This window comes from Lampetra fluviatilis, chromosome 20 (genome assembly GCF_964198595.1).
Source record: "Lampetra fluviatilis chromosome 20, kcLamFluv1.1, whole genome shotgun sequence".
NCBI classification, from domain to species: domain Eukaryota; kingdom Metazoa; phylum Chordata; class Hyperoartia; order Petromyzontiformes; family Petromyzontidae; genus Lampetra; species Lampetra fluviatilis.
The window spans coordinates 10,902,056-10,914,275 of record NC_136294.1 but is presented as its reverse complement, the minus strand read 5'-3'; the positions used below and the strand labels follow the sequence as shown (position 1 = coordinate 10,914,275).

At 44.7% G+C, this 12,220-nt stretch overlaps 1 protein-coding gene across 1 annotated transcript in view; it reads right to left on the bottom strand.

Moving 5' to 3' along the window:
* The window catches only part of LOC144937957 (gamma-synuclein-like), a 34,261-nt gene extending 26,651 nt beyond the window's left edge, over positions 1-7,610 (bottom strand). The window contains exon 1 of the mRNA XM_078865607.1: positions 7,456-7,610. The gene's annotated coding sequence lies outside the window, so the exon portion shown is untranslated. The remainder of the gene's footprint in view (positions 1-7,455) is intronic.
* Between the last annotated feature and the right edge of the window lie 4,610 nt (positions 7,611-12,220).

The following is a 12,220-nucleotide window of genomic DNA, read 5'->3' as shown; positions in this document are numbered from 1 at the left end:
AAAAAATGTTTGTCTGCTGATACAATTCCTTCAGAATTACACTACTCAACCCACATCTATTGCGAGTCTAGTTTTAAATGGGAGTGACATTTCTGGTGCAAAGAATATGCATCATGCTTTAAAGGAATATTTCGTACAAATAACCAATACCTTTGAGATGAGTCATCTCTCACGTCACACATCCCCAACACTAATTCTTCTATTTTATTTTTTGCACATTTGGCCTAAGAGAAGTAGAAACAATTCTTTCTAAAAACGAAACCCCTAAAATATTGCCGGAACAGACTGTATTGCGCCGATATTTCAAAAAAGCAGTGCCAATGCTCTTGCATTCCCAATACACCATATGTTTAATTTGTCAATACATTTTAACTCAATACCCATTGATTCGAAATTGGCATTTACCTGTCCAGTTCCAAACAACATATATAGACACATTTACGATGAGAATATCTGTTCAGCAGTCTGCATAGACTTGGCTAAAGCACATTGGTACGACTGATCATTACATCCTCAGAACCAGGTAACTCGATTGTGGCCCGAGTTAAAAAGTTACAGATTGGTTCGTAAATAATTCAGACAGTAGAAAACAACGTGCAACACTGGGCAAGCTTTCCTCTGACTTCACTCCAATCAGCAAAAGTGTTCCATTGGGTTCTGTGCTCGGTCCCATTCTGTTCTCAATCTGTACACATAATACACCAAATCTCTCTCGTTCTGAAGTTCTACTTTAAAAAAAATGACATGTGTTTTTCTATTCCCCAGGATCTTTACAACTCAACTGCAAGGTAATAATGCACCCATCCATGAAACTGAATAACCTTGAAACTCCACCTGACTGCAAACTCTGCAATACCCCGATTTACGTCTCTCTCTTTGACGCCGTCTCGCAAAAACGTCGTCACTTTTTGCGTCGACCCAACCACACACTTACGTCGCTGTCAGCATCGTCCGCCCTCTCTCGCTATCCGTCGCCTCTCAGCCTTCGCCTCCGCCACCCACCACTACCCTGCACACGAACTACGAAATGTACTGCACTGTTGAGTACAATATATTATTCACGTGCAGTATTTTGGCGATTGGGAAAAATCGCTTTGATTCATGTCGTTTCGATAGTTGTCGTCGCGCCTTTCAGGAACGCATTCGCCATGTAAACTGGGGTATTACTGTGCAAGACACGATGTGTGACCGTGATGAGCTCCCAGCCACTGCACTCTCTCCGTAACTGCTCTCTGCAGCCACAACTATTGAAAACCTTTCCTCTTGGCATCTGGCGATTTTCATTTCGACACCAAACCTCACATTTATAATTTGAATGAAAAAAATTAAGAATGAATATGGGGACTGTATAGAAAGGAATCCTGTTTCTCATCGTCTGTGCGGAAATATTTAATCGCAACCACCTTGATGCCTCTCCGAGACGATGCTGACGTCATATACAAATCAACCTCTAGAACCACTTTGGATTTGTCAAATTCTATCTTTCATTCTGCCTCATGCCTTATCTTACAAACTGATTATTCTACTCATCGCTGTGATGCTAAATTCAAGACCCGGTTATCACACTCATTCAACTCGGAAGGAGATTCAATGGGCCAAGGTCACCTTTAATTCACTTACATAACTCCACCCCTTACCTATCCAACGTAATAATAGTAATTTACATTTGTTGAGGTGCATTTCATTCGTAGATCCCAATGCACCACCGTGTAAAATAAGCAGAGGACATAAACAGAGCCTGCAGGGTAGACGCCCAGAACTAGGCGGGAATAAAGACCTATTTATAGAGGTGACATTTAAAAACAGACTTAAACAGATCATTAGACCTCCTTTGCCAGTACCAATAATATAATAATAGGGTTTTTCCCCTTTTTTCTGGCAACAAAACTGAAACCTTTTTACAAGGATTCATGTCTGCATTAACCACAATACATGCAGTCAAAATGCAAACTAAAAACACACTATGATAATATATGCATTGTCCTTGCATTTTGACTGCAAGTATTGTGGTTAATGCAGACATGAATCCTTGTAAAAAGGTTTCAGTTTTGTTGCCAGAAAAAGGGGAAAAACTATATTATTAGACTTAAACAGCTCTAACGACTCTTGTTGTCTTATTAGCGAAGGCACAGCGTTGTTCAATAGTCTGGAAGCTGCACAGTGGCAAAAGCCCCATCATCACCCCAGGAACTGAGCATCGACCTTGGAGTACTTGGAAGAAGGCGATCTGCATATCTCAGGGACTTGCGTAGGAGTGTGTGAATTCAGGATAAAAATCCTCGAAATCGTTGATGCCCACAGCAATGAAGTGCTAAGGCAACACAGAAAAATCACCTGGTTCTTATTCGTTCTCTGTTAATGCCCCAAGCACCTGGAATTCCATCGCCTCGCAAATGTCCGTGGTTACGCTCCCATTTAAATCACAAATTGATGCGAAACTGTAAATTATTTATGAAAACTTTACTTGCAATTGCATTTGACATATGTCCTTGTCTGTTTACGTACAATAGTCACCCCCGTATCTGTTTAATGTTTCTGTAATTTTATTTTGAAATTTTACTATGATCAGTTAAAAAAATAATCTGCACAAGCCGACTTATCTTACAGGGAGTTTATTGTTTAACACTGATTTCTGTCTGCAATGTTTTCAACTTCTCAGGCGACACAATTCTTTTTGTTCCAATTTCCATTTACCTCAAGGCTGTTTAATTATTTTATTTGTTTTACTTTTGCCATTTTGGTGATCCAGGTCACCCTCGCAAATGAGCCTCTAACCCTGGTGTCTTGAGTTCCCACCCTGGTTGAACAAAATAAACTCGAACACTTTAGAGAGTCACTCTCGGTTCATCTTACAAAGAACAATAACCTGCACAGCTGCCCTGTACTGAATGAGGTCTAAAACCGAATGCTGATGGGTGTTTACATCATCACTGGTGACTGGATGAAGTCCATCAAACTGGAGTCCAGGATTTTAACCCCGAATGTCAGCAATTCTAACTCGGTGGCACTGATATGGGCATAGCAGTTAGCATGACACGTGGCAGATTCGTAGTTGGGGGGGGGGGGGGGTCATGATTGCCATGATAGAGCATTAAATCAGCACAGTTAAGATATTGTGTTTGGATCCAGCTAATCACCAATAAATTAGATGTTCAAGTGTTGTGAGCTGATATTATATTCTCAGACTATCCACCAATTCCATCATATTTGTTTTTTTTATGCAGGCTCTTCGGTGATACATCAAACAAACGCTGGCCGAATGCAGACATATGAGTAAGAGAATAAAAGTAAGATATTCATCTTAGCAGTCCCCCCCTGTGATATAAGGACACTGAAGGGAGGCTGGAGAGCCAAGCAACGAGAGGATGGAAGGGGGAGGAGAGATGACAGCAAAGAGGGAATAAGACAAGTGTGGAATGTAAGCTTAATGGAGAGAAGGGTCACATCATATATGTTCATGTAATTGAGCCCATTCTTGCACTGATGATTAACATTTACCTAATTCTAGAGTTGAGTAAGCCAGATTTTAAAAGATCGTCAGGAAGCACCATCTACTTTTGAGTACAACAGGTGAGTGTGATGTGGCCTCATCTTTCAGCGCCATCCCCTGATGAGTAACGATGCCCTGCTGACCAAAGGAGTTCGTGGGACAACTGAGTGGCGTGATGTTAACTCCCTCGCCTGGTATACAGGAGGTCATGGGTTTGACCCCGACCCTGACGCCTTGTTCGTGTTCGCGTGAATTTTTCTGCGGGTCCTCCGGTTTTCCCCTCCACATTTAGAAACACGCACTTAGAGTATTTGGCTGCTATAAACTTCCATGTGATAAGCCACTTCATTGGGCTATCATTTGTGGGCGGGTCGCTTCTAAAAAAAGAGCTACATAGCTCAGTGGGCCTTACCTGGTAAAATTTTGTTTTATTATAAATAATGTAATCAAGTCTGCAGGTCATGACGGTGATGCCACCACAGCTCGCCATCGCTTCCTGCCCTCTGCCAGATCATGACACTCTCGACTATAATGTAGTTGACACCCGACCTCCATGATATCCTCTCATCAATACCTCGCCATCTGGCTACGTGTGTACGTCTTAATGACCGCAGAAAGGCCGTGTCAAATCCGGCTCTGGGTGCCAACGCTCCTTTGTGCCACTGCGCGGGCCCCTTTGCTGCGTTGCGTCAGGAGCCGTGCACGAGCGCTGAAGCGAGTGACGTCACCCAGAGATCAATGTTAACAGATGGGATGTACGCATGCAGAGAAGGGCGTTGTTTAGATTGATTGCTCGTCACTATCCTGAGGACGGATGTTAAGCGTCGACATTGCAGAGTGCTCGTTTTGAGATTCTGAACGCAGAGACAGCGATCGGTCAATTGTGCCCGGCTGAATGCAGCCAATGTAATAAAATACGATTGCGTAATCATGATTAAAATTTTAAATCATCCCTAAATCGATCCACTGCTGGACGAGGGCCTTCTTTCAACAGTGTCGATCGTGAGAGTTGGTTCGAGACATACTTCACCACTCTGGTCAGTCTGGGACCGTGAAGCGATGAGGGTGATGTGTCCAAGGAGCGGTTTAGAGTTCATTGTGTGTCACTTGCACTGAGCGTGCTCGGGAATTGAACCCAGGTTCACGGCGCAGCGATGACAACGATTGCGCCCTCCGGTCCACGTAGCACGCGATGCATACTGCGCCGCGATTTCGGTCAAATAGAGAGGTCGAGGTGCTGTCAAGTTACTGCCTTTTAACGTTCCTGTCAGCAATTTGATTCAGCATCCTTTGTTTAGCCAGAGGAACGCCCATTGAGATATTGTATATATCTATGTAGCATGTGAAGGTGTTGCTTTTTTGGTATTACGCAAGAAGGCTACTATTGATGTTTAACTACACCTGCTGGATTATATTTTTTCCGCCTGAGACGACCGCTTGTGTTGCGATCGAAACGTCGTGATTTATTTTATTTTATACCTACGTGACTTTACCGAAAGAACCAATCAGTATGGATTCATGCAGTCACGAAAGCTTCAAATCAAGATTACACCTAGAGTATTTCATATTGGGATTTGATATTGTCACACGATGGCCTACTGTGGTATATTATGATTGAGAGAGAGTTAACCGTAGACTTCACAACAGAGGACACTACAATAAGAAAATTATTACCATACGTACATGATCCACATTCTACATAATTCTACACATAACCGGTTTTAGACTGTTGATATACGCAAAACTGAGGTACAATGCAATATGAATCCACACTTCCAGACCTTATCAATGCTAACCCTGATTGTACAATACATTCCCTTTATAACCAGTCCATAATTAAAAGCATATTCTCCCAACTAAAATATTCACCCTCTTTCTAATAAAAGACTTCACAATTAATTTATAATCTTAATGCCAAACCTTTCCCTAACACCCAATCCATTTCTAGGTTACAACTCTAACCCTGATGCTATATATATAGGACTGTTTACCTGACTTCCAACACTGCAAAACTGTATTCGTAACCCAAACCCGAATGCCCAACACCTGCTCTGATTTCTGACTCAAATGCTCACCAATCCTCACGGGGCACCCTTCACACTAACCAGGATCAAACGCCACCAACCTCGAACCGGAGCACTAATCCCTGATTCTGACAATTGGCCCGATCCGTAAGTTGGATTTTAACCCCACGTAAATAAGAGTCCGAATGAAAAGTAATCATAATATTTCATTTCATTATTTGACCTCCTCCTCCTCCCCCCATGTTTGTTTCAGTGGACTAAGCTAATTATCTGCAGATATTCGAGGGCCGTTCGAGGAATCTAACCATCGACCTTGAGCAAAACCAGCTCAGTGGCGAGTGAACATTGACCACCAACAAAATAGCAGCCCCTGTCACCTGCACCGCGGGTGCCGTAATCCAGCGGCATTAATAACAACGATAATAAAAAACGGGCCAGCCACCACCGAAGCACTGCAGAGAGGCAGGGGAGGAGCAGAGAGACAGCAGCAGTGGCAGCAGTGGGCGTGGAGGGGTAGAGATTTCACGTTCTGAGCGTGCACCTCGAGTCCGCTGCTAAACAAGGAGCGCAACGCGCTGTGGGCATTGCATAGGGAGGCACAGACGCCGAGAGGGGCGGCAGGTCGCACCGGCATTCGAGCGTCCTTCCAATGGACATTAACGGTTTGATGATGATGATGGCGGTGGTGAACACAGTGAGGATGACTTTAAGAATGGTAACATATAAAAACACGAATGAGTACATTCCATGCGCGAGGCAGTTTGCAATTCAGGTGCGTGACAATGATGAATAATGTCAATTATGAACAATTCAAATAGTAGCATGGGACCTCCATTGCCAGTACCAAAATATGATAATAGGGTTTTCCCCTTTTTTCTGGCAACAAAACAGGTGTTAAGATGTTAAAACACCAAACTGAAACCTTTTGCAAGAAATCATGTCTGCATTAACCACGATGATTGTGGTCAGAATGCAAACAGAAAAAAGGGGAAAAAACCTATTGTCAATTAAATTAGTAATTACGCTCAACCCTTTGTCAGTGCACTGTTGGATAGGGCCTTACCACCCGGGTGTTGTTCGTGGATGTTGTATGACCATACTTCTCCGCACTGGTCGTTATTATTGAATGGTGAAACGCGATGGAACCAGGTGGGTCGGGGCAGGTTCAGATAACACTTGCCACCGATGTTGGCCATGGTCAGGAATTAAATTCTCAGCTTGATGAGTTGTCCAAGAAAGAGTGCGCTAACAGTTTAATCGCTACCACTCTACACGCAATGACGCCATATTTTGCACTATATAAACAAAAATACGCGCTATATGTATATATTTTATACTGTAAATTATGTATGTGACACTGTAAATTATATATATCAAAATATAACTGAATTTTTTTTACACGTCGAGGAATTAGTACCGAATGCATCATATACTCTTAATTAGATACCAATATGTAAATAATTCTACATATGGTTGTTTGCTATCCACATATAGGAAACCATATACTGCACAAGATATATTATCACCATCATATTTGCAAACATTGTTCCAAAGAATAACCACTGTGAGAGCAATTCACCCCCAACCCTAACAATAGCCTGAATTAGAATAACCTTCATCCCTGCATTGCCGTTGCCGCTATGCGCAGGGATGACCTTTCATGTTCCTACAACCAAACAGCGCACATTATATATTCAATCTCAATGAAATCAATCCGTAACAAAATACACTGTTAAATACAAACAAAATTATGCATTCGTATGCATACCGTTTTGCAACACGCCAATTATAGGGGAATTGGCATGCACCACGATCACGTATGACTGTCAATATCTTGAGCTCTGGCACCGACTGTCCGGAGAATGAATGCACGAACACAGGAACATATGAATGAAGGAACGAATGGCCGTGGAGGAATGACTACGGGTCAAGGCGTCTCACCTTGGGGGAAGATGTTGGTCCTGCGAGTGGGAGCGGACGTTGCTGGATGCGGGATCGGATCCTTTCTCACTCAGCCTCACCCCTTTATAGTGGCACGGCTGCGCGCGTGTATGTCTGCTCTGCTCGTGGGGATGGATGGGGAGGTGCGGATGGGGCTGTGTGTGCATTGGGGTGGGGCACGAGCTGTGTGCCTGTGCATAGAGATGAGGAGCTGATGCTGGCTGCGTGCGTTGTGTGCGTTACATGTGAGCCGGTTCTGGGCCTCCCCTCGGTCGACTCAGCCTTAAATTAGTTTATCGTGCTGATGTCCTTCCCCCGCACCTCCGATTAGCATGGTTTGGCTACGTACGATGCGGAAGAAGTTCAACATACATACATGGTGTGTAGTCACCCGTGTGCCGTTCTGGAACTTAATAGGTGCTCGCTAACAGCGCTTGCTCCAACAGTCTGTCAAAGGCTCTGTGGGGGATGTTTTGCTCTTTGTTAGCAATCCGATGACCTGAGCTCGAGTCCGAGCCATGGCTATCGTCAGTGATACCTGATCTGGTCCCGGACCTCCCGTCATTTTACTCCGCCTTAAATAAATGCCCGGTGCTTCATGTAAACATCAGCACCGAGGAGACAAAGGTTGGATGTGTGTGTAGCTGTTCACACCACCTCCTCATGCACAGTCCTGGCCTTAGTAGGTGCTCTCTAACAACAATGACCCCAAAAGGCAGCACAAGGTTACACGGGGGATATTTGTTTCCCATGTAAGTGTACGCATGAATGTGCAACAGCGGTAAGTGGCATCCGAACCTGACCTGGTCCTCCTCTAGATTGAATCAGCCTTAAATTAATATCTGATCTTGTGAGTGCACAACAGTAATGGGGAGACAAAGGTGGCCGGGTGTGGTGCTTCCTAAATGCACTTTCCCCTGTAGTCTATGAGACAGTCTATGAGTCCTAAATGGGGAATATTTGTCATTTTTAATGCATGTGAATATGAATCTGGAGGTGAGGCTGGTCTCTCTGTGTGTGCTGCATTGAATTAACTAGCTTGGCACACTGTCAGGGCAAGTGCTAATAGGTCCTTGCTTACAGCACTCGCCCTGATCATCTGCGTCGTGCTGGATGTGGGGCTTTTGTGTGTGTGGACAGGGGGAAAGATTAAGGGAAGAGCTGTGTGTGGTTGGCAGTGGGTGTGTCTGTATGGATGTCTGTACGTGTGCAGTGGGATAGGGAGGTATTCCTTGTGCCTGGGTGTGACCAGGATTAAATTGAGCATTATACAGATATGGAGGAATATTCTGGCATGCAATGTGTAAATACAAATTGCACATTGTGTATGGCTACATATAAGAAGACATTCAAAAGACATTTTACATTGTGACTGTCAGGCATCCAAGGTCAACACTCTTTTTACCGTGACTTAAAGCTTTCGTGACTGCAGGAATTCATATTCTTTGTGTCTTTCGGTAAAGTCACGTAGATAAAAAAAAGAATAACAATAAAATAAAAGAAATGGAAATAAAGTGAATAAAAAATAATTAAAATATCACGACGTTTCGATCGCAACACAAGCAATCGTCATCAGGAAAAAAGAGGGGGGAAGCTGCTGAGGCAGGCTGTTTTAAAGGTTTGAAATGGGTCAGAGCCCAAGTTGTCATAAACGAAGTGGGCGGGGCTAGTGATGTTAAAGTGAGAAATTTGCATGTCAATGTAAGATCGCAGAGCTACCTCCACGATGAAAGCGCGGAGGTGGCCATTGTATTGTGAGAGATTAGCATGTCAATGTAAGATCGCAGATCTGCCGCCACCTCGAGGTCACGAGCGACGGCGACTGTGTTAGTGGGTGGCTTCATGAACGAATGTTTGTTGACAGCCAGGGTTTGCAGAGTACCTTCGTCTTGGAGAAATAAAAATTGTGTGAGCCCACCGCATTAAAGCAATGATCAGCTTAGTTTGTAGATGCCGGGGTATTGCATGTCAGGGATCACATCCTTCACAGATGGGATCAGATCACGAATTTTATGTACTGTGTTAATTCGAACCTGGAACTTGTGTTTGCTCATGATGTTGGAAATATTTTTGGTGACCCCTGCTATGTATGGCAAGGTGATGGTTTTGATTGGGTCCTCAGATGGTTCTTTCCCAATGGTTGGGATGATAGCTTAACAGATTATGTGGTCTGAATATCCATCCATCTTGAGGGTTGGTGTACGTGTTCCAGTTCACTGGCTAGGTGATGACAGTTGGAAATACATTGAGCTCTATGGTGCAGAGTTTTGATGAGGGAATTCTTCTGAGATGGATGGTGGTGGGAGTCAGGTTTTTTTTTCTATCTACGTGACTTTAAAGAAAGACCCAACACGATACATTTGGACTGGTTTCAGGAAATTCATCCTCATCAGCAAGCCATAGGCGTTTCAACAACTTGCAAACTGTAATCTGGCTCGACAAAAATAAAAGCAAATTTGTATAAACGTTAATTGTATATTTTGGTGGCATGCACTTTTGAACAGTTATTGCTGCAGAGAAAATAAATAGTGAATGGATGTTTGTGCCATTAATGTGTTTAATACTCTTGATGTACAGGATTTGCCTTCGTACTGAAATATATTTAAAATTCACAAACTAAATTACTTCCGAAACTATGTGGCTGGCTGCCATGGTCATAAAACAGAAGAAAATTTCAGGAATAATAACTTAAAACTTTACACTACTTTACGATCCAATGCTTTGTAAGTCTGGCCAGCAGGCAGTTACACCTGATGCGTAATAAGTAGACGATTGCTTTTTTTGCAAGCAAAACGTTATTATCATTAACTCAAGAAATACAAGGTAAACCATATATTTGAGACATTACCCAATAATTTATTTTGGCAATGCAGCTTAGCAAGAAAATGCAGTTTTAAGATGTAATCATTAAAGCCTTCTGACCGTCACCACCTTATATAACCATATAAATGTCGACTTAATCATGCAAAACCGATGGTGTGTATATGTATTTGTGCTAGCATAGCCAATTTAGTTCCTCCCTGCTCAATTCACCAAAGGGCAGTGCTCATCCATAATTGCTCGCCATGAGCCGCTAATTGAAATTCCACATTGTAATGGCGGTGGCCGGTTTATCCGGAAGACACAAATTGTTATTGCAGCTTGCAATTACATTTGCGAGCTATTTAAAAATGCCACTGGTACGAACGCGCATGCACCCATCTAGTTGTTGTCCTCCGATGAGCGCGCTTGGCTACGTACGGTGCGAAAGAAGTTCAACATACATTGCGTTGTAGAGAGTACAACACAAATAACGCGACGATGTCTTCTTCACATATAATCCGTCTGTCCACTGGAAAAAAAACAACAACATGATTTCTTACGTAACCCATCAGCTGCATGGCCTTCTGGGGGAGTGCATCATTTCAGCAGCACCGATTCAAGATGAGCAAAACTCTGGGCTGGTTTCGACACGCGGTGCCGCATCAGCAGTCAGGCTTGCAAGAATCGATGCTGGTGAACAATTGATCTTACAGGCAAAGGAACCGCTCTGTTCTCCCCGCTGCTGTTGTTCCCACACACTATATTCATTTACGGCTTAGCTTTCCATTTGTCAGACACAAATTGCCAACGGGGCTCGTTACATGGCCTGGAATGAAAGCCCAGGTTGCTAGGATCGTAGCGCAGTGCACCAAGAACCACGGCCACCGCCCAGCAAACGGGCAACGGTTGTGAACGTGGTTGGAACCCGTGAGAACAGCGTGGGCCCCAACGTTAGTACAACGTGCCGTGTTTGCCGGGCACTACCCACAATTCCGTACATCACATGCACACGCACACGGAGGGCATGCGGCAGGGGAAGAATTTGCGGCAGGGGAAGAATTCGCGACACAACCGATGGCCCATGTGAGCGGCACACATGCGCCCACCTCTTCACAAGTGTGTGCGTGTGTGTGGTGTGTGCTTTGCGCATCACAGATCTGGGTGTGATTTTGTGCAAATTAATGATGAATCTCCCCTCCCACGAACGGGTTGGAAAGGATGGAGGGGGGGGGTTTGGGGGATGGGGGGTGTGGGGAACGGCGGTACGGGGTGGTGGAGGGAGGAGGGGGGTGGAGGGAGGGGGGTGGAGGGAGGAGTGGGGGGGTGGAGGGAGGAGGGGGGGCTATGATTTGCATGAAGAGAGACTGATCTGTGTAGGTTTTTTTCACCACCAGAGGCTCGCACAGCGCATGCGCACCCTGCGGTAAGAACTGCATTCTAAAGGAGGCAGTATACCTTCAGCGGCGAGCAGCTAGCGGGGGGGGGGCATGTGGAGTCGCTTCTGTTAGCCGTACCCACGACCCGGGAAGCTTAAAGGCCCGATATCGCTCCTGGCACGCATCATCATCCTCCTCTTCCCCCGGAGAATCAGCCCCCATCGTCGAGGCAGTGATCCCTCAAGAACAAGCACGCGACTCCGGCCCTTGCGACGCACATCCGAGGCCGGATTCCAGAATAAATCCCAGCAGTCTTGCGTGAACATGCGCAGTTTTGGATGAAGGACTTCATGTTGAAGCTTGCAAGGACCATTCCCTTTGCCTCTAAACAATACGCTTGATGTGGATGACGTTGAGCGATACATGATGGCGTTTCTATATGGGCGACAAATCCAGCTCACCCCGGTTCCTCAACAATGGATGGGCACAAGGTTCGGTACTCGTGGCCATGCAATTCAAGCCAGCGACATGCTGCTGACCGGGTCACGCAAATCTATACCTGTACGAGGGGTGGGTGGCCAGCACCA